Genomic DNA, 21505 nt, shown 5'->3' on the forward strand with positions numbered 1-21505 from the left:
ATTCCCATATACTGAAGATGTTCATAGTGTCTGATCAATATCACTTTCCACTTGTCATCCTCCTTACTAATGTGATCTGGTGAAATAAGAAAATTAAGGTGCTTTATACTTGTCACATGTACTTTTAGCAATAGTGAAATTCTTTATTTGCATATTTAAGTGATGTAAGGAAGCTGGGGTTTAGAGCATAGGGTCAGCCATGTTAAATTTCCCCCTGGGGCACAAAGAGTTAGGGGCTTTGCTTAAGGGCCCCTAAGTGTGCAACTTTTTGATACTCTGGTTTGGACCTTTAAATATCTGATCAGGAACCCAGAGAGTTAACCACTGAGCTTCCACCTGCACCTGGGGTTTGGGGCTCTACTTTACAGCCAGATCTATAAACATCCTATATAATTGTTTGCCTCCAACTTAGTATTAACAGTTTGGAAAAAACATACATAATGACTAGAAAAGTCATGGGGTACTTTTGTCTATATAGTGTTTAAATGGTATTGGTCTGGGGCCATGAGAATGTGGAGCAGCAGTGATTAGTTTTCACACGATCACCTTCATGATAATCATTCTGCAATTCACGCTGGATGTCCTCAATTGTGTCAAAACAATGATCTTTGTGCTGGATCTCCAATCCACATGATCTCAATTCCACATCCACCCTACTCGCCAGATTTGGTTCCTACGTGGCTCTTTCACCCTCTTTCCAAAGATGGAGATCCAGCACAAAGATCATTGTTTTGACACAATTGAGGACATCCAGCGTGAATTGCAGAATGAGCTTGACACAAATTGAAGACTTTCAGGGCACATTCCAGAAGTGGCAGGAACACTGGGAGCGCTGTATTGCTGTGCAAGGGGATTATCATGAAGGTGATCGTGTGTAAACATTACAACAAAACAAAGTATTTTTGTAAACAGAGCGAGTCTCCAAACTTTTTATAACCACCTCTTATTGTGTGACTGGAATCCTCAACACTTCAGTCAGTGCCTTCGGCCTTGAACAATTTACCAGATCATATTTGTAAGGAGGGTGACAAGTGAAAGATAACTTTTTGTCTAATTGATCAGACAATATATTCTTTGGGTTTTCGAAAACTAATCACTGCTGCTCCACATTCTCATGCCCCCAGACCAATACCATTTAAACACTATATAGACAAAAGTACCCCTTGACTTTTCTAGTCATAATGTATGTTTTTTCCAAACTGTTAATACTAAGTTGGAGGCAAACAATTGTAAAGGATGTTTATAGATCTGGCTGTATAGTAGAGCCCCAAACCCCAGTGGCAGGTGGTAGCTCAGTGGTTAACTCTCTGGGTTCCTGATCAGAGATTTAAAGGTCCAAACCAGAGTATCAAAAAGCTGCACACTTAGGGGCCCTTAAGCAAGGCGAGTAGGGTGGATGTGGAATTGAGATCATGTGGATTGTTCTCCGATGATCATTATGCACAAGTTACTGAATGGTTTCGCATTTTCAGTGGTTGAGCTCGTTGAATAGCCCCAGTAGTCTCAATACTTTTTGATGCCACCTTGTAGACATGTACCCGAGTCACCAAAATGCAATACGCCAATTAAAGACTTGCAATTTGACTATGACATCAATGACTTGAGACTTTTTGGTCTCATTTAACTTGAGAATATTTGATACCTTTTAAAAGCCAAGGATTTCAAATAAAACATCTGTGATACAATTGTATAATGAGGCAGCTACTTTTTTCCCCCAGTCCATTTTCAGCAAATTGGCCTTTATTCAATTCTCATAGTAACATCTATCTGCACATCACGCCTCACTAATATAACTGTAATTCTTCAGATGAAGGGATAGATGAAGATAAGCAGCTAGATGTGATGCAACCCATTCACACAAACACACATCAACTGTGTGTACGGGTCAGTTCCATTCACTTACTGCATCACCGTGGGGCACTGTGGTATTTATGCTGCCCAACAGCTAACTCCCCTAACACACACACAACCCCCATACACATACTTCTGAACAGTGGCAAGCATAATTGACATTGTGGTTAACCCCAGATGATGAACGCCCTTGATTTCCCACGAGTTTAAGGCACAGCATGAAGTCTAGGTTGTACAGGGCTAAGTCTCATGACCTCTATCCACCACACACACACATACATACACAATTTTTAAGAGATGTGATTGAAAAGGCAGAGCTCACACTTTAGCTAGCTAATTTATTGATTCCTTTAGTAAAGCGCTCCCAAGGGTTCATCAATGAGTCGATTTACTCATTGATGAGTTCTTCATTCGGCTGCAATTTTACTGCCTTTGATTTAAAGTCTTTTGTTTATCTACTATAGTTTTTCAAAGTACACTCCTATGCCAATTTTACAGCCAATACACAATATGGTTTCTCAGGCCGGTGTTCGTAATTAAACATCTCATCTAGTGTATAGATAGCTAGAAATGAACACAACAGAAACAGTATTCTGTCATTAGCAACCCAATTATCACTTTGAGATGTTCATCTTGATGTGATTCAGATTTTTAGAGCAGCATTTTTTATATTAAACAATAGTAAGCATTTAAGTAGCAATAATTAGCGAATATCAGTGACAAATAAGGACTAACTACAGCCTCACAAAGAAAAAATACAAACATCCAGCAATGTGTTGGTCTTCTCCAAACTTTTACCACAAAGTTGCAGGCACACTTTTGTACAAGACGCCTTTGGATACTGAAGAATACAATTTTGTTTAAAGCCAGCTCCATGAAGATTCACATGGCTTGACATGGAAGGTGTTAAATGACCTGCTATAAAGCTCTGACCTCAACCCTATTAAACAACTTTAGGATGAAATGTAACGCTGACTGCACCCCAGGCTTCCTCACCTACATTCCGAAATCTAGTTGGAACATATTCGCAGAAAAGTGGAGGTTATTATAAAAGCAAATGGGAAATAAATTAAAAATAAAAATATGCATATTAAACAAAGAGCCTTCACCTGAACTTTATTGTTTCCTGAAACTTTCACTCATAAAAAGGATGGAAACCTCTGGGCTTGTCCAAAACATTGTAAAAGGGGCATTACTTGAATTAATGTTACCTATGAACGTTCTTAACTACATAATGTAAACCAGATCAACTAAACGTAAGGCTTTTGAAGTGCCCCATATATGTAAATTTATGGAAATTGGCAATTGCCCTTATCCAGCACTTACAGTTATCTCAGTTATACAAATAAGGAGTTGAGAGTTAAGGGCCTTGCTCAAGGGCCCAGCAGTGGCAGCTTGGTCATCGGGGGACATGAACCCATGACCATCCAATCAGAGGTCTACTACCACTACCACTAACAAGTATATGGTGCTTAGATAAAAAAAAAATATTAAGTTAAAAAGTGTCTTTATAGTCTTTCTTCATTTTTCCATTTTAAAACATTAATAAAGTTATCATTGGAAGGTTATTTTTAACAATGATATTTAACAGTTAACAGTTGATAACCTCAACAATGCAGGTACTATAATAAATGGACTTTTAGTGTCACCCAGATGAGGTTCCATTTTTGAGTCTGGTTCCTCTCAAGGTTTCTTCCTCTCACCATCTCAGGGAATCCACGAATCACCGCGAGCTCGTTCATAAGGTATAAATGTACAGGGACTTATTTATGACCCTGAAATTAGTATTTTTAATGTATTTATTTCTTTAAGGCTGCTTTAAGACAATGTTAATCGCGCTATACAAAAAGCATATAATTGAAATAATTTATATATATACACACACACATTTATGTATCTGCAACTTCATACCCTATCAGATTTTCTCTTTTTAGGTTTTCCAGGACCAAAAACTGTTGTTCAGAAAAAAACTTGGTGCACAACTTTTGGGAAATTTCAACAAGGATTTTTTTTTTTTGCTTGCCTTTGTTATTATTTGTTATTTGTTTCAATAAACTTTTTTTTTTTTACACCACCTTATTTTTTCTTATCGTTTCCATGTGGTAGAATCATTAGGTTCCTTGAAGCATTCCTAATTCATGTGTTATTTGTTTATATGGATGAATTATTGAGAATATTTCCGCATTTTCACAAAGGTTCCGGTTCGCAGTTAATGACTCTCCCGGTGGATTTATTTATTTTTTTTTTGGTCGGTAATTTGCTGGAAATAAAAACTGCATAATTCATGCAGAACACATCTATTAATTATACTTCCTTTTTTTTTTAGGTGCTCATGGATTTTTACGCTGAATGCGTTTGTTGTCTTCATTTTTTTGGTTGAAAGAAAATAATCCGTAAGGTTTCGAGTTGAGAAAAGCGAGCATGTGGTTACATGAGGTGATCATCCGACGAGTTCAACTTCCGTCAGAAAGAAAGAAAAGAAAAAAAAAAAAAAAGTGTGTGTATGTGAGAGAGAGAGAAGTTTGTTGGAAAACAGAGATGTAAACGGCCTTGTTTAGTAATTTATAGATGTGGGAATTGAGCGCCAGTCTCTACAGAGTCATAAACTATTGATGGGGCTAATCTTTCAGATCCTGCCAACATGATAATCAGAATGTGAATGACAGCAAGAGGCAGGTCCACACACACACACACACACACACACACACACACACACACACACACACACACACACACACACACACACACACACACACACACACACACACACACACACACACACACACACACACACAGAATCTATCAAATCATTAATATTATTTAGCTGCTTCAGGTAATAACATCCCATTATATTAACCATTCCTCTTTTCTTTTTTTGGGGGGTGAAAATGCACACAGAATTTATACCTGTAGCATTAAATAATCTGGTACAATTAGTATGAAAAAATCAGACGCTTAAATATTTGACATACAGGATCCTTTGTAATGTGGCTGGGAATGAAATGTCTGTCATGACAAGATGACTTTTTAATATAAGTGACGTTGGAATGGTGTTTAATAGAAATGAAAAGAATTCCAACTTAAGAACAAATACGCAAGAGCTTCTTTTTCCTCTGTCATTATTTTTCAGCAACGGGCAGCACTGAGGCTTTCGGAAGCTGATCGCTTTGATTGGAGGGTACACACACACACACACACACACACACACACACACACACACACATACACACACACACGTAGCTGAAAGAGCCAGACATGATGCTAATACTAAAACTCTGCTGCATTGCTCTGTGTACGTCTTGCGTAGCGCCATTATTCTTTACATTCACAGTATAAAAGTTAAAAAAATCCCTTAAAATACACACATTTCTTTAAATCATTTTTGATCAGTGGGATCCCAAGGAACATAGAGCATTATTTGACAATTTGGTATTTGGAATGGATGCAATTTTCTTTGGTAAATAATATTGGAATCCATGATGTTTAAAAAGAAAAATTGGTATCTATATTGATGGAAGGAAAATACGTGGTAATGCATTTCTGTGTCCAGTAAAGATTTCTCATGACTAAATGACACCTTACTTACTGTCCCTTCCACACTGCAGCTGTCTGTGAATGCTCATTAAATGGTGTTATGACACAACACTCAAATCGTGGACAAACCGGAATCCGAACTAGCGCTGCTTTTCTCAAAGCTCACAGCATCTGCTCTTGATTAATTAAACTAAAAGAAAACCACAGCTCGGCATCATCCGACTCCGAATTTTTTCTGATAATTACTTTTTATTACAAAGGCAGGGATAAATAATTTACAGTGCCCCCCCTCACCCCCACCGCTCATGAACGGTTTATATAGCATACAAATTAAACATTCTTTTGGTGCATCTTTTAACGTATTCCGTTAGCTGTGAAATATACAGAGGCTCGGCTACATTTTTAATCGCCTCCTTTTCCTGGTCAGCGACAATGGTGGGACGGTGCGAGGAGTCGGATTTCGGCGGGGATTTTGTGTAACGGAAAAAAAAATTATTATATATATATATATATATATATATATATATATATATATATATATACGCGATTTCTGAAGTTGAATTTAATTTAAAGAATATAATTCAGCTATAAGTATTCTGCACATTCAAAGATCCAGTTTTTATGGATCGACCGAACACACGTCATTAGAAGCACAATTCCAAAAAGGTTGGGACACCGTGTAAAATGTAAAATAAAACAGATTGCAATTATTCACAAAAGCGAATGCACCATTTTAAGGCGGGAAAAAGGTCATTTTAAATTCAATGGCTGCAAGACGCCTCAAAAATGTTGGGACGGGGCAACAAAAGTCTGGGGGGAAAAAAAGTGTTATTAAAATTAAACAGTTGGAGAAACATTTTGGTTAATTGACAACAGATCAGTAAGGTAATTGGGTGAAAAATAGTAACGAGGCAGAAATCAAAATCAACATCGGATGCCTGTGATCTTCAGGCATTTAAATCAGTCGTGATTCTGTAATGGAAATCACTGGATTATATTATGGACATATCAAATTTGCAAATTAATGCATTCTGGTTTTATTTACATATAACACAGTCTCCCCATTTTATGGAATTGGGGTTGTATGTAAATAAAATATGTAAAGAAATTGTCACTCAATTCTAACACAAATATACTGACTGTAGGAAGGTTCGGTTGTACTCAAAATTGGGAAAATGATCAATTCAATATTATTTGTACTGTGTTTTTTACAACTAGACATTGTCCCAAAGCTTCTTTAGAGAAATAGATTGCAAAAATAAATTCAAACTTATAAATTAGCCTCTAAGTTTAGAGTCTTTAAGTTTATTCCTAATGAGTAAACCAGTGGAGACAGTGGCAAAAGATGGTATGAGGAAGAAACCAGAGGAACCAGACTCAAAAGGGGAATTTTCCTCATCTGGGTAAAAAAATAGAATCCTTGCGCATAGGTCCGATTCAAATCCTTAGGGATTATTGAGCATCTGAAGTATGTTTTTCTTTTCTAAAGAGAGGGGGTAAATTTTAGCCATTTGCCATTTGCTTTATGCAGCAAATCCAGTAATTTGGTCCAAAACCTCAATGGACAACCTCAATTGAGACCCACATTACCAAAAATGCTGTCCTATCCTGCCCTTAATACACTTGTGCTGATGAAACTTCATTAGAACTGCTGAACTGACCAAATTCCTAGATACAAATGTCCGTTTCCTTGTTTTTCTTCATAGATTAGTGCATTTGCAGAAAAAAAAAATACTGCATAAATATTGCTTTTCGCTGTGCAGGAAAAAAAAAAAAAACTTCAGGATAGAGTGGAAGTTCATTGTAATCTATAATTAAACCTGCCACACACACACACACACACACACACACACACACACTCATTTGGCCACTAACGGCCAAGTCCTTGGCAACAGTGTATGCCGCTGGAGCCGATGCATGATGGGAAGTGACAGCACAGCCCAGGGCTTCCCCAGAGAGGGCGGAGCTTAGCAAAGCACCAGAGAAAGCAAGCAAATTTCTACTGTTTATCCCAGCCAGTCCAGTGGTCTGACCTTCTACACGTAATGTTACTATCAGGATTTATAATAAGCTATAAATGTACATTATATTATCCAGTACACACACTCTATGAGCACGCAGTGTAAACCCTAATACAGACACGTCAAAGACGTATTTTGCTACAGGTGTGTCATCGTTTCGCTGCCGTGTGCGTGCAGATGGTATAAGAGCATGCATACGCAAACCCATATGTGAACCTAATCACATAAGCTGAGAATAACACTGAATATGGAAACCAGACTGTAAAACGCATGCACTAATGCTCATCCACAGCGTGTGGCAATAGGACTGTTTTTTTTCGCCCAGCTGTTCTTTCCCATAATATCTAGACCTAAAAGTCAGCACCCTGACACCGTGCCAAGTGTTTTGATGCAGCCGACACAACAAGACTGTCGCCGTGGTTACAGAGGGGGTTCTGGTCAGGGCTCGAAAACCCCAAACATCACAATTTTCTCTCAGAGTTCCGACTCGAAATTTGGATTGTAAATCATTCTCATAACATGAAGGAAATGAGACGGTTTAAAAAATATATATTTTTTTACTCAATATTTTTACGCAGAGTGATTCGTAATTCTCAATGCAAATATTACAATGGGCTGAAAGATTTTTAATAGTAATTTTTTTCCAATAAATATTTATCCACCTTATCTTGCATTTGAAGTAATAATACAGAGCTATATAATGTAATTGTATTACAAATTACAATACAACTGAAACATTGTTTCAGTTTCTAGATGTGCATGAGAATCACTGTGTTGAATTCTGTTATACTAAAAAAAAAAAAACTTTAATAAATATAATGTTATTTTTAGAGGTATAAGGGTCCAGTCCAAATAAATCTAATTCAAATAGTATACCATTTCATTCAACTACAATTAATATATGATGATTGAAAACCTTTTTTCAAATGTATTAATTATAAAATATTTAAAATCAATAAAAGCAGGTTCACCATATTTTAAAAGAAAAAAAAAAAAAGAATTAAGCTAAGAATTACTTTCCAACATTTGGCTGAATAATCAAATACGTCTCTGGTGTCATTTTTCCAGAAATAGAGTTTCAAAGTGGGCTAAAATGGCTACTGTGTTCAAAAAAAGAATGTGAATGTGAGACCTGCATGCTCTCTTTAAACAGTGCTTTTGCTTTTAGATGCGTAATTAACAAAATGGGCATTTCTACAATGTGACTAAGGTATTTTCAAAAGTTGGAATGTCAACATGTGCTAACAATAGTTAGAAAAATATGTATGCTGTACTAATATCTCAATGTAAAACCTGTAACCTGAGGCCTTTTTAAGAACATTTTACATATACAGAACCGTGCAAAGGTCTTTGAACCAGCTTTGTTCTTGAGGGGCCTTGCTGATGCAAAATATGATATGTCGGTCAAATTTTTGTGAATTACACTCTTATATAATAAAGCTTTGTCAAAAAATTCAATTTGACATGAAATGTAAGGAAAGATACAGCTGTAAGCAATGGCTTTAATACAGGTTCAGCCTTAATACTGCATACAAATGTCCTGTATTTTCTAGTTGCATTCTACTAAAGAGATTGAGAATTAATCATGTGTGGTCATTATGCCAAAACAAGACATCAAACGGTGACCTAAGGCTTTTGCACAGTACCATAGATTTACTCATTTGGTAAACCCTGCTGTGTAATGTTTCACCTTGGAATATTGTATACTTTTTAATTTAATGGTCAATTAAACTGTGAGGAAATGCCAAAAAAACCCACAACAAGGCAAGCAACTTACGTGAACTAGGTTGTTCTTCACCCTGAGAACAGGAAGTTGAACCAAATGTGAGTATAGAATTGAAATTGCATTCAGGAGACAGCCACCCCTGCTGGCTGGGAGGAGTACTGTGGCATAAATGAACTTCTGAAGCAGTATAGATTTTCCCCAGGGACTTTCTTCAAGTTGACAAAGGCCTGGTTGAACACATCATTACATCTCCCCTAAATAGTGTCAGAAACATGTGTGTTTTTTAAAATATTGATTAAAAAAACAAAAACACACTGGTCAAGTCAACATAAGTGGGTCTGTTTTTACGTTGTGGGTTAGGAGTTGCCAACATTTGGATAATATTATCAGAATGAAAATATATTCAGTTGGAAAATGTGGGCACATGTATGTACTGTTATTTTAGAAAGCCCATTGTGAAAAAGTGATAGACATACACCAGTGCTGAATAATGCTTTTAAAAACTGCCTGGTACGTTTATCCGTCATTCTAGGGTTTACTGACCCTAGATAGTGTTTTCTTCATGCAGAAAATTCACCCAGTGATTCAGACTGTACGCTTTCTCTTTGACTCGGCAAGGTAGTGTGTCTGCACAGTACAGACATAGCTTTGCTCCCCCTAAGATCTGTAGGAATGAACGTATTTGCTATAAAAACTGTTTAATATTTAAATCTATACCAAAAATAATGGACTGGGCCAGTAGTTAGCAGATCATTTGACTGTACATTCGGCCCAATGGTGGAATGGTTACAAATGTTCAAATGCTCTTTAACAAAGGTCTTGGAGGTTTGCATGGTTAGATGAATGCGTTCTGACATATGAACTGAAGTGCTCAGAGCTTCGATGAAGTAAAAAGGTCAAAGGCCATGCTGGGTTTATGCATTAGTTAGACAACAGACAGTCTTGATAGCCATGAATAAAATATTGTAAAGCATAAAAAAAGCAAGGCTTTCAGCTCCTAAACTCAGGGGAAAACAGGGTAGAGGCATAAATGCATTATATGCTCTGTTAGTGTGTCCATGGTATATTTGTTATATTTCCAGAAAAATATTAACTTCTTTTCCTACAGATTTTGTCGACTTGTTCCAGCCCTTGCTAGTGTTTTGTAGGTACTCACTTGCTCAGCTGACCAGAAGAGAAGGGGGGGGGGGGGGGGGGGGGGTGGCCTATTGGGTAAAGTGCTGTAACAACATTGACGGACTACAAAGCTTGGGATGCGACTAACTAGTATTTTGCTGGTATCCAGATCCTTTTTGTCTGGCAAGCACTACATCGCAAGCAAAATACAACTAAAGTACTAAATTTTATCATCTCATGCCTACTCTTTTGTGGGTTACTTTTTTTGTCCAATTGTAGGGGATGAGCTGGACCAATTGTGAATGGGGACAAGATCACTTGGGGAGGGGCTAGACTATTGAGGACGGGGCTAATCCACTTGGAAATCTTTCACGTTTTATAATCCGGACATGGTGACAACCTCTGATTGTTCGTTCTGAAACGTAACACATTGTTGTTTAATGGCAATGAAAACAGGTAATGAAAACAGTGTAGTGAAGTCATACACTTGTTCCCATTTTTGCTGGTAAATGGGAACAAGTGTATGACTATATGCCCTGAGTCTAGACACAAGCTAGCCAAGCTGCCCTGCTGACCTACATGCAGCATTTACTACACCACTTACTCCATTCACAGAGTGATAGGCAGGGGGAAGAAGAGAGGTCAGAAAGTGGAAGACAGATGAAAAAGAATGGAAGAAAGAACATGCGCATGTACCACTTTAGGGCAGATAGGGATCGAGGTAAAAAGATGCTAAGGACTGCAAGGATAATCAGAAGGACAATGCAAATTCTTTAATATATATTTAAAGCCATTACAATAACTATTTAAAAAAAAAACCGATAATAATTGTGTCCATGTGGCATAGAGAATCAATCAAGTGCGAGTCTGATATAAGTCATAGATTACATAAAGCATACTTTACAACAAAGTGACCTTGTGTATGCTGTATATGAAGGCATATTGCCATGGTCAGCAATTGCTGAATGAATTTCAGCTGAGTTACACTGAGTCACATATTTATGACGATTGTAAGCCTAAAACCACATCTTTCCTGTGCAATATTATAATTTGAGAACAGAGTTTGACACTCTCTTGACACTAATAAAACCATGCTAGCATTCGCGAATTTGTTTAGCAGCCTCTTTCGGCACATGATTCAACCGTGATCATTTGTTAGCCACTGTGGATCCGTGGTCAAATCTAAAACTAAATTAATAAAGGAATAAACATTTGGTCTGTTTTTTTCTTTTTGAACCCCTTAAAATTTGTTCTTTTAACCATTTGGTCTCGGGTCCAAAGTTGCAGAAAGACAGTCTTCCAAACACTGTTAAGGTTATTTTTATAATTGTCAGTATTTATTGAGACATGAAGGTTAAAGGACACTGGGTGGCAAGGCTAATAGTCATTATTATAAAAAAAAAAAAAAAAACAATTCTGTAACGATAGAACACACTTTCAAATTCTCGTCTTCTGCATTACACTTATCGGATATTTAGCTTCAGAATCAGGAACAAGTATAAAAAGTGTGTACAGCAAATTTGACATACAGATAATTAAGATGTTAAAAAATGCTGGGATATGAGATGAAAAAAAGAATAGGAAATCAAGCTATATAGCACTTCCATGCAGCATTTATAGCCTAATATTATATGGTACTCTCAGTCAACAAAAGGATAATCCCGCACGTGTGGCATATGAACTGTTGCTTTCTGGGATGTGTCTGTGGTGGGTGCAGCGCTAATCCCACTCCTAGACGTGGATTAAAATCCAACCAAAAGCCAGGAGGGAGTTGTTTACTGCGGTGTAGTGTCTCATAAAAATCCCCCCCCCCCCGTATCATTCTTAAACCTTACTAAAAACACATACAATCACTCAACAGTAAAAGTGTCTCTGCGTTAAGGCGCTTAGTAGCACGTTAGCGGGTGAGATGAGCAATAGAAAAGACTTTGAATTAATATTCGCTTTTCACCATGATGAAGGTCGCAAGATAATGAATCCTAGTGTTCGGATACCAAAACTGTTGTCCCCTGTTTCACAATACACAAGAACTTATTACAATAAACCAAGATACTATAACACCAAGTTACATAAGAAACCTAAACCTTGCTCACTGCAAAGATAACGAAGGGGTCCTGATGCTTTTACAAGCAAAACTTTTCATTAAATTACCATTGACTATCGATTAATTGCAAATGATTCAAGTCAGAGCATGGGTTTGGATTGGTTGTAGACTTGATTTGTTACGAAACTACATAATCCGTTCCCTCATTGTGACACCTGTGAGTCCTGAACCTAATTACACGGGACACTTTAGAAAAGCACATGTGATATTGACTGTTCACATTTTTCCTAATATATCACAGCCATTGTAACATAATAATCAATGCTATTCACATTCACCCATCAGTGGATTTAATGTTATTGCTGTTCTTTCTCTCTCTGTGAAGGTCTGAGCGAGGAAAAGAGATATAAAAGTGACTGCTTCCTCCACGAGCAGAGAGAGAAGTATGAACATGAAAGCAAAAAAAAAAAAAACACATGGAGAGGATTGATTAAAAGACATAAAACGAAGAGCGCAACAAAGGGAGAGCAGTGTGTTCAGGCTTCTTCCACACATGCTGTAAGCCTGAGTGTGTGTTGTCAGTGGTTCTCTTAAGGACAAGGTGAATAATTTAGTAAGTGCAGAAGCTTGTTCCATTACCTCAGCCTTCTGTTTCAGTCGTGCAGCCCCAGAAGTTACGGTTTCAACCAGGGCCCCTTGTTATCAGGGGAGGAAATCTTAATCGATGAAACTACTACAGTAAAATCCCAAAGTTTATGTAGGATGATGTAATTGGGGAGAAAAGACTGAGATTTCCAGCCATATGCGGATCTTCCCCGAACTGTTACCACAAAGTTGGAGTTACACAACTGTACAGAATGTTATTGGGTAGCAAGAATTCTTCCCTTCACTTCACCAGAACCTGTATGACAATACACCTCTGCACAAAGCTAGCTCGAAGAACATATGCTTTAGATGAGTTGGACTGGAAAATCTTGAGTGGCCTGCTAGAGAGCTTCAACCTCAACCTCACTTTTGGAATGAACTGCACCCAAGGCCTCCTCACCTCACAAACATCAGTACCTGACTACACTAACCCCCTTGTGGCTGCATGAGTAAAATCCACAAGCATGCTGCAAACTCTTGTAGAACATCTTCCCAGATGAGTGGAGATTTTTAGAACAGCTACTTCGGGCTAAATGTAGAATAGGATTTTTACTAAACATATGCCAATCTTATGTTTAGATATCGACAAACTTTTGTCCATATAGTGTGCCTTTGATCTAGGAAGTGTGCTGTGATCAATATGACTACAATACAATAAATATTAATACAAAATGTTAAGTCAATCTCAGGCTCTAATACGTGCACTAAGAAAATCCTGGCCAACTGTGTGTCTAGTACATGTGTCTAGGAAATGTGCGAAATTTGAATGGTGCCCCCACAGAAAACATATTATTTTGCAAAAGATTTTGAAGTAAGCTTACAGTACAGTATATATAAGATTGAAGGTAGGGGTTCCCGAGCACCAGAAAATTGTCACCAACCACAAAGAAAATAATACTAGGTAACAGAGAATGGGAACCTGAGAGGCTGGAGGGAAGACATGCAAACACCAATGGAAAAAAAAAAACCTCTCAAATCTGCCCACTACCACTTTATAAGTAGTGCCGATTATTAAAATATTGGAGGTGGAATCGACATGGCATACCTTTTGCAGAGCAGTCCCGCAACTAAAAGGCGCTCGATGCACCGTTTTGTCTCGTAATTGTAAAGTCAAAAGAAATCCATTTCCCTTGGGATGGATTACATTACTTGCTTGGTCACTTTAACAAGTACAATTCGGAAGACTAAAACAAAATTTTTTTAATTTTCTAATTCTAATTACGCACACTATAGACGAATGTTATTCTCTGGACGTTCTTCCACACCACCCCAGTTCTCCCTTTACTGTCTTCCAGTAGCTGCACCTATCAGATTTAAAACACTGATGTTTGCCTACAAGGCCGAAAGTGGACCAGCACCATATTACCTCAGAGACCTTAATCACATCTCGCACTGCACCACGCTGTCTGAGATCCTCCTGCACTGCTCGACTGGTACCACCTTCTCTCAGAATGAGAGGTAAGTACACTTCAAGGCTCTTCTCTGTTCTGGCACCGAGGTGGTGGAATGAACTTCCCCTAGAGGTCCGTATGGCTATCTTCAAGCGACGGTTGAAGACCTACCTCTTCCTGAAACACTAAAATTAGCACTTTCCCAGTTTGCTTTGTAGAATTCAAGAGTTATATTTATATTAAGTTTGTAATCTTGCGTACCAATGCCGCAAATGTAAATGTGGATGGCAAACCCATGACTAGTTGTAGTGCTGCAAAAGCAGTTGAGAGACATAGGCCATTAAAGTCTGAAACTTCTAGAAAAACCTTTAAAGCAAGTTGGGTCCACTTCCCAAAGTTTTGTCATTTTTTATAATAAAAATGACTACACTGATTAAATATGCAGTATAAATTATTAAGCACAAATTTGTAATCGGATGAATACGGAATGGTGAGTTAATGGCCGGGTTCGATTGGGTGAGAGCTTCTCAAACGCGCATACCGCTGTTTGAACTTGGCTTATGTTAGATAAAGAGCAGTTATAATGTCTCGATCAAACGGACATAAAAGAACTCGGAAAGCAGCAGAGATGATAACACGAATCAGCAGCGCACATATAGGATCTGCCGACGATTAGCTTACCATTTCAATAAAAATATCGCGAGATCCACCAAACAAAAAAAAAATGTGAAGACATTCACACTTCTTCATTTTGTTGATTCGCCTCCATGGGACTGGTGTTTACTTGCCTCACAAACAGTGTTCCTGAGATTCACTGTAACAACAGCCCGGATAAACACTTGCTGAATATGTACGAATACAATTATTTGAACATAATATTAATGCTGTTCCTGATTCCACCTGTCAATTTCAATGTTTTCAAAGCGGCTTACGGTGAAGAAAGGCCTTGTATAAAAAATATGGATCTGATTTTCAGAGATTTAACATCAACATTTATTACGCTTTGGAAACTAAATCATTGGTACGTTTATTTTGAGAACTTGCCTCAGGCCACACGAGCATATTTTAATATGCTTGTTAAAAAAAAAAAATCCTCCCCACAGTAAAAGCAACACTAATATCTTAATGGCCTCGTTAAAAAAGGGAAGAAAGAAAAAAAAAACTGATATGCAAAAAAAAAAAAAAAAAACATGGATTATGTAGAAATCCAATTATAATCAACTGATTGGCTGTCTGTAGTAATAATTTGATGAAGAGGAGGCAGTTCAATTTCGTAGCGATTTGCCCTTATTAAACAGCTTTGAGGAGAAGCATGCTTATTACTCTGTTTTGATACAGATGAGATGGAGTCTAACTTTATTAATTTTCCCCGTAATATTAATAATCATGTTATCCCTTCGGCTCTGCTGTATTGGGAGAACAAGCAGAAATTACCCCTTGATGATTGCTGAAATGATTCCACACATGGGATTCCTAAAAGCAATCACGGTTTTAAAGGTACAATATGCAGAGTTTTTTTTTTGTTTTTTTTTTTTATACTTTTCAACATTTTCAATACAATTCACAGTCAAGTGAATGTGAATAAGTAGTTTAGAAGCTATGAATTATAATGAGATAATAATATGAGCCTTGATTTGTTAATTAGGAGTAAAGTTTATACATGTGGGACAAAATCAGACTAAAAATTGCAGATGAAGTACATATGATATAATAATGGCAGTGGAGTTAATCAAATATAAATAAATACGCCTTCGTAAGGTGTCAAATTGGCACCCGAGTGAAAGAAAAGGTAGAAGACAATCAAACGTCCAAAGAAATATATACATAAATATACATATATTAATGGCACATTCACCTGAGAACCGAGTCAGGCTTTATTTGTTAAATCTATTAACTATTAGCATGAATGATATAACTAGCAATTACAGAATGTTCATATCTGGCTGTCCCAATACAAACTATGTTAATACAATATACAATGTTGTTGTTACAATGTTTGCTCTGTGTTTACCACAATGATTTAAACAAAACAATAAATTTTTGGAAATACTAACAATCTCATGATACCCTACCACATCATGCTTTCCAGAAAGCCAGAGGGATTCCTATTTTCGGGGTTTTTAACTCCAGTCCTGAACCCACCTTATGGCAGATTCAGGTTTTTCCTATTCCCTATTCCCAGCACACCTGAGGCAACTTAATGCACTTGATAATTAGCAGACCGAATGTGTGAGGTGTGTTGATGATATAAAATGTTCCAAATGTAAAAAAAAAAAGGGCAGTGTGACATAATCTGGAAATCCAGAAAATGGTGTTATATAATTTCAAGTTAAACCACGGCACTGCTGAATTCTTTAAACTGCCATCAAGTGGGTTCAGGACTGGATATGAGAACCCCTGGCTTTCCTGTAAAGTGAGAACCCCTCTGGCTTCCTTGTAAGCATGATATCGTAGGGTATAATGAAAATTGGATGTTTAAGTCATTTTGTTTGGTTGTATTGTTTAAATAAACATGGTACAAAAAGAGTCACCATTGTAGCAATAATATTGTATTTATCAGCACAGTCTGTACTAGGACAGCTAGCTATTAGCAGTCTGTAATTGATAGTTATATCATTGATGCTAGCTAACATTTCATAGAATTAGGAATGCTAGTATAAAGCATTTGTCCTGCTAGAGTGGTTCCCAATGCGAAGAGTGCAATTTTACATTTTCTTCTTCTCCTTTGGATTTTTGATTGAAGGTCTGCTACTTTATTTTTTTTACTGGTCAGATGTTGATGTTGGTTTAGATTGGTATGTTAGTTCTAATACGTAATCATTCCTACTGTTAATTCACAGGGACTTGGTTTGTGTACAGTTGCGTATTTAAACCCGCGATAAACTGATTTAAAAATATGTTATTTAACTTATACCATAATCATTGATTTGGTATCAACTTTCCATGTTTAATACTTATGGAGGAAGTCTCCCATCTCATTGTTTGTAACAGTGAGCTTCCTGCTTTTCAAAAACCTTCAGGACAGTGGATTTTGTGTCACAATTTTGGTTTCTCGTTGATATGACAAGCAGCATATTTTGCCATAGTAACACTAAAAACACCTGTTGTGTTTTTGTGCTAACTGACTTCACAAAAAGGGTCTCTTGACTTGAGAATCTCTCTTAAACCTTTCTCTGGATTCTACCTATGGCAAATTTACTTGACTGGACATGATTTAGTAAAGCCAACACTTGTGTGTAAGGTCCAACACAGTGCAAGTCAGACCAAAAATAAATAAATAAAAACAAAAGAAACATGAAGAAACTCTCACTAGACCTTCTCAATCTAATTATAGCTAATAAAGCCATTTCTAAAGCTTTGAATGTTTACAGGAACACAGTAAACTCCAGAAATTATGTGAAAAATATTTGGAACCACTGGGACACTTCCTAGAGCTGCCCATCGTGCCAATCACAATAACTGTGATCAAAAGCTCATGGCATTAGGAAAGAACCAATAAGAGCTTCAGAGGTTCTCAACAGTAAGTAAAAAGGGCAAATCATTCAGGTCTTTATGGCAGAATGGCAAACCAGTATCTAGTAAAAGGCTTATTGCAAGCATGCAATGGGAAAACTTTTTCTGGACTAATGAGACAAACATTTAACTTGTTAGTCTACAGCTGGTAAAAAAACAACATATTGCTATTTAACTGGTTACTGCCATCTATGGTTATAGCTGCCTCATGCTTTGGAAAAACCTGAAATATACAGCTAAAGCATCCCTTGATTTGGAGTGTCTGGATGCTCTTGGGTATAAGAAAATGCCTGTAGAGATGTACACAAGAAGACTTAATTGCAATTGTGGCCAGAAGGGTTAACAAAGTACTGGTTAAAAGGTACTTATTTATACAAGTCTTTCAATAAAAGAAAAGGCATTTAGACAATTGAATCCATTTTAAACACTATCAATGACAAGAAATTGTGAAGGGTTCTAAATGTGTTTTAAACCTGCTGTATTCTCGTGTTGTGTTAATCTGGACGAAACAGAAAAATTGTAGCTTGATGCTATAATGCCGATGCTGTATGGTTTTATGACAAAAATCAACCGACATTTGATTTCATTTCGGTAGTTTGGGGCCATCTGGTAATTCATTCTCATGTCAATTGGATCTTATTTACTGGATTATTTTGCACTTTGAGCATTTTGCATAAAGATATAAAGCAAGGGCCGTTATTGAAAAGTTCCACGAGGCACGGCATAACACTCTTTAATTGCTGTGTGTGTGTGTGTGTGTGTGTGTGTGTAAGTAATTTGGTGCTCTTTTCTTCCACCATTTTTCAAGGTGACATCGCGGGGTCCTTCAGGGCTTTCTTTCCAATCCTTTTCGGGATTGAAATTATGATGGAGTAATTTTTCCGCCGAAAATTGCCTCTGTCACTTGTGGTCGGTATCTCTCTCTATATTTCTCAAGTGGATTTCTCTCTCTTGTTCGCTCTTTCTGTCAGATACTACGGCAATCCATTTCGACTCATTAATTCTTAGTATGATGTTGCCCGAGATAAGTTGATTTATCATGCAGGTTTTATAACATTATGGGTCTTTAAACTGTCACCGGATAGCTCAATTATTCATCACGGGTTGATAATCAAAAAAAGGTGCTTGAGAGAAAAAAATAAATAAAAATCATATATGTTTCATCAAAACTCACATTAAAACAGAAAAACCCTTGTGCTTGCAAATACACCTGCTTGTTTCCAGTGTAAAATAAAAAAAGGGTTGTGTCATTAGAGATTTAAGGGCTGATTCCTCTGAGGAAACGTGCCCTCATTTATATTTTCGATAGAAACTTCTCTAATTATATTGAAGTTAACTTCCTGGTGGTCGACTCAAGGGCAAAGGAGTTACATGAGCGAGGGTTAACCTTAAAAAGAGGGCTAGGTGAAATATTTCTGCTGCAATTTTATTGCATAGCAGTACGATCTCTTGAACACAGGCTGTTTAGGATGCATAGTTACGTGGGGTTAAAGAAATAAGAAATCATTTGTTAGCATTAAGGGCAGAAGGAAAAAAGATTTGACTGAGATAAAAACAAACAACAACAACAACAACAAAAAAAAATAATTAAAATTTAAAAAGGACAGAATTGTGTCAAGAGAACAGTGAAAAAATATATAAAAATGATTGACAGGGAAAATGATAAACAGTAAAAAAACAATCGAAACATACAGAACTCTCCAAAGAGATCATTGAGTAGATTGAGACATACAAAAAGAAGAGAAGAGAAGAGAAGAGAAGAGAAGAGAAGAGAAGAGAAGAGAAGAGAAGAGAAGAGAAGAGAAGAAGCTTTGGTTTTAGTCAGTATGGTAAAGCCTTTAGCCACTACAGACTTCTTTCTGCTCCAGGGTTTTTAGACACCATATGGTGTGGAGAAATGAATCATTTATCTCTCTCTCTGTAATGCTGTAATTCTGCTTTGCGTACCGAACCCTGGACAAACATAATTTCATGCGGATCCTGACCTGCATGTATAGCCAGCCTTGCTTTTGCCCATTTTTGTCATTTGTCCCCAGGCGATTTAAATGCACACACAAAGCTGGAAAAACTCATTTACACAGCCATCCAAAACACAACTGTTTGACTTCGCAGGTGAGCTGACACAGATTTATATTTTTTATGCCCTTTTCAATAGGAATACAAAAAGCTCTTTTATCTCCAGCGTGAGACTGTCTGCCCTGTCCAGCGCACGTCCATTTGTCTGCTCTGGCTTATTGTCCTGCCTGCTTGCTTTGGTCATTACATCACAATTATGAGCGGGGGGGACGGATGGAAAAAAAAAGAGAGCGGGAAAAGACAGAAAATTAGGTCAGTGGAGATGAGCTTGCGGCGATCTGTCTACCACGGTAAGAGCATGCACACACACACACATACACACACACACACACACACACACACAGGAGAAGGGCCACTCGCTCGCATCCTTTACTCTTTAATGAGACATAGCTGATTGCAAGTCCTTATCATATGATAATTGAACATCAAGCGCTGTAAAATGATTTCACTGAAAACGTTATAGTCTATCTAAACGATTGTATCTAAACAGGAAGTGAATTTTCCAGGAACTGTTAGTGTGCCGAGACTCTTGCTCTTCTTATCTTTTACTCTTCTACGTACATACTTTGTTTTTCTATTTGTTTAATTAAACTTGCTGAATACTTCATTGTAAGTAATGAATGACAAGCTTACAAAATGAATGAGCAATAATCTGAGAGTTTAACATGCAAAAGTAGAGATGATGGTTAACAAGAGCTGAAAAGCCCCTCTGGGGACTAAAGTTTGAAGTACCACTCATTCTTAGTTAAAAAGAAAATAAAAAGGTGTATTATAATTTGTGTTGAAGTATGCCTCCATGCGTATGCAGATTTACTTCACTCACATTGACGTCTCCATGTGCTCTATCTCACGGCTCTACAAGTAAACTGTGATTCGTGTCCCAGCAAGAAATTATCCAGGTTGAACGAGGCACTACATGATCATGGGGAAAACGTTAGGCAGGCTGCACAAAGATGCAAACAGTGTGATGAAAACGAGTGAGAGCACAAGTTTTGGTAATACTGTCAAGGTCCAAGTATCTTGTTTTCGGCAACAAAAATCACATATAAAGCTGGAATAGCTATTTTAAGTTATCCAGAGCAACTTACAATGATCTTATTCATACAAGCAGTTGAAAGGTAAAGGGCCTTGCTCCAGAACCCAGCAGTTTCTACTTTGTGGTTCTGGGACGTGACTTTACAACCTTCTGAGCCAAAGTCCAACATCTTGGAATCTTCTTCATATTAAGGATCTCAAGTTCTTCATAATAAGACAAAACATAACAATTGTGGTTAGGAGGTGGTTATGTAGTAAATCAGTTCAATGTTTTCATTTGTAGCTGCAATCTTCACAAAATGAAAAGTGAGAATTGTAGACATTCTTAAAAAAAAAAAAAAAAACAGGTGAGATGAATCTTCTTGTGGGTTGTGAGACTCTCTATCAAGTCAATCAGCACAGCATTTGCAATAAATCCTTTTCCTGGTATCTTCTTTTTGTGTTCTTGCTGTCTCAGCATTTTGTATATATATTTTTTACAATATACAATTCCATTTAAACATATTAATACCATATGTGGTTAAAACATGAATGAAAAGTTTGAAAACATTAT

General features: G+C 37.2%; 1 long non-coding RNA gene across 1 annotated transcript in view; it reads right to left on the reverse strand.

The window, feature by feature from the left end:
- The window catches only part of LOC310718000, a 68595-nt gene extending 59295 nt beyond the window's left edge, over window positions 1-9300 (reverse strand). Inside the window, exon 1 of the long non-coding RNA XR_014531022.1 lies at window positions 9184-9300. This is a non-coding gene — a long non-coding RNA (uncharacterized lncRNA). The remainder of the gene's footprint in view (window positions 1-9183) is intronic.
- Between the last annotated feature and the right edge of the window lie 12205 nt (window positions 9301-21505).

Source organism: Silurus aristotelis (assembly GCF_946808225.1).
Source record: "Silurus aristotelis genome assembly, chromosome: 23".
Taxonomy (NCBI): Eukaryota; Metazoa; Chordata; class Actinopteri; order Siluriformes; family Siluridae; genus Silurus; species Silurus aristotelis.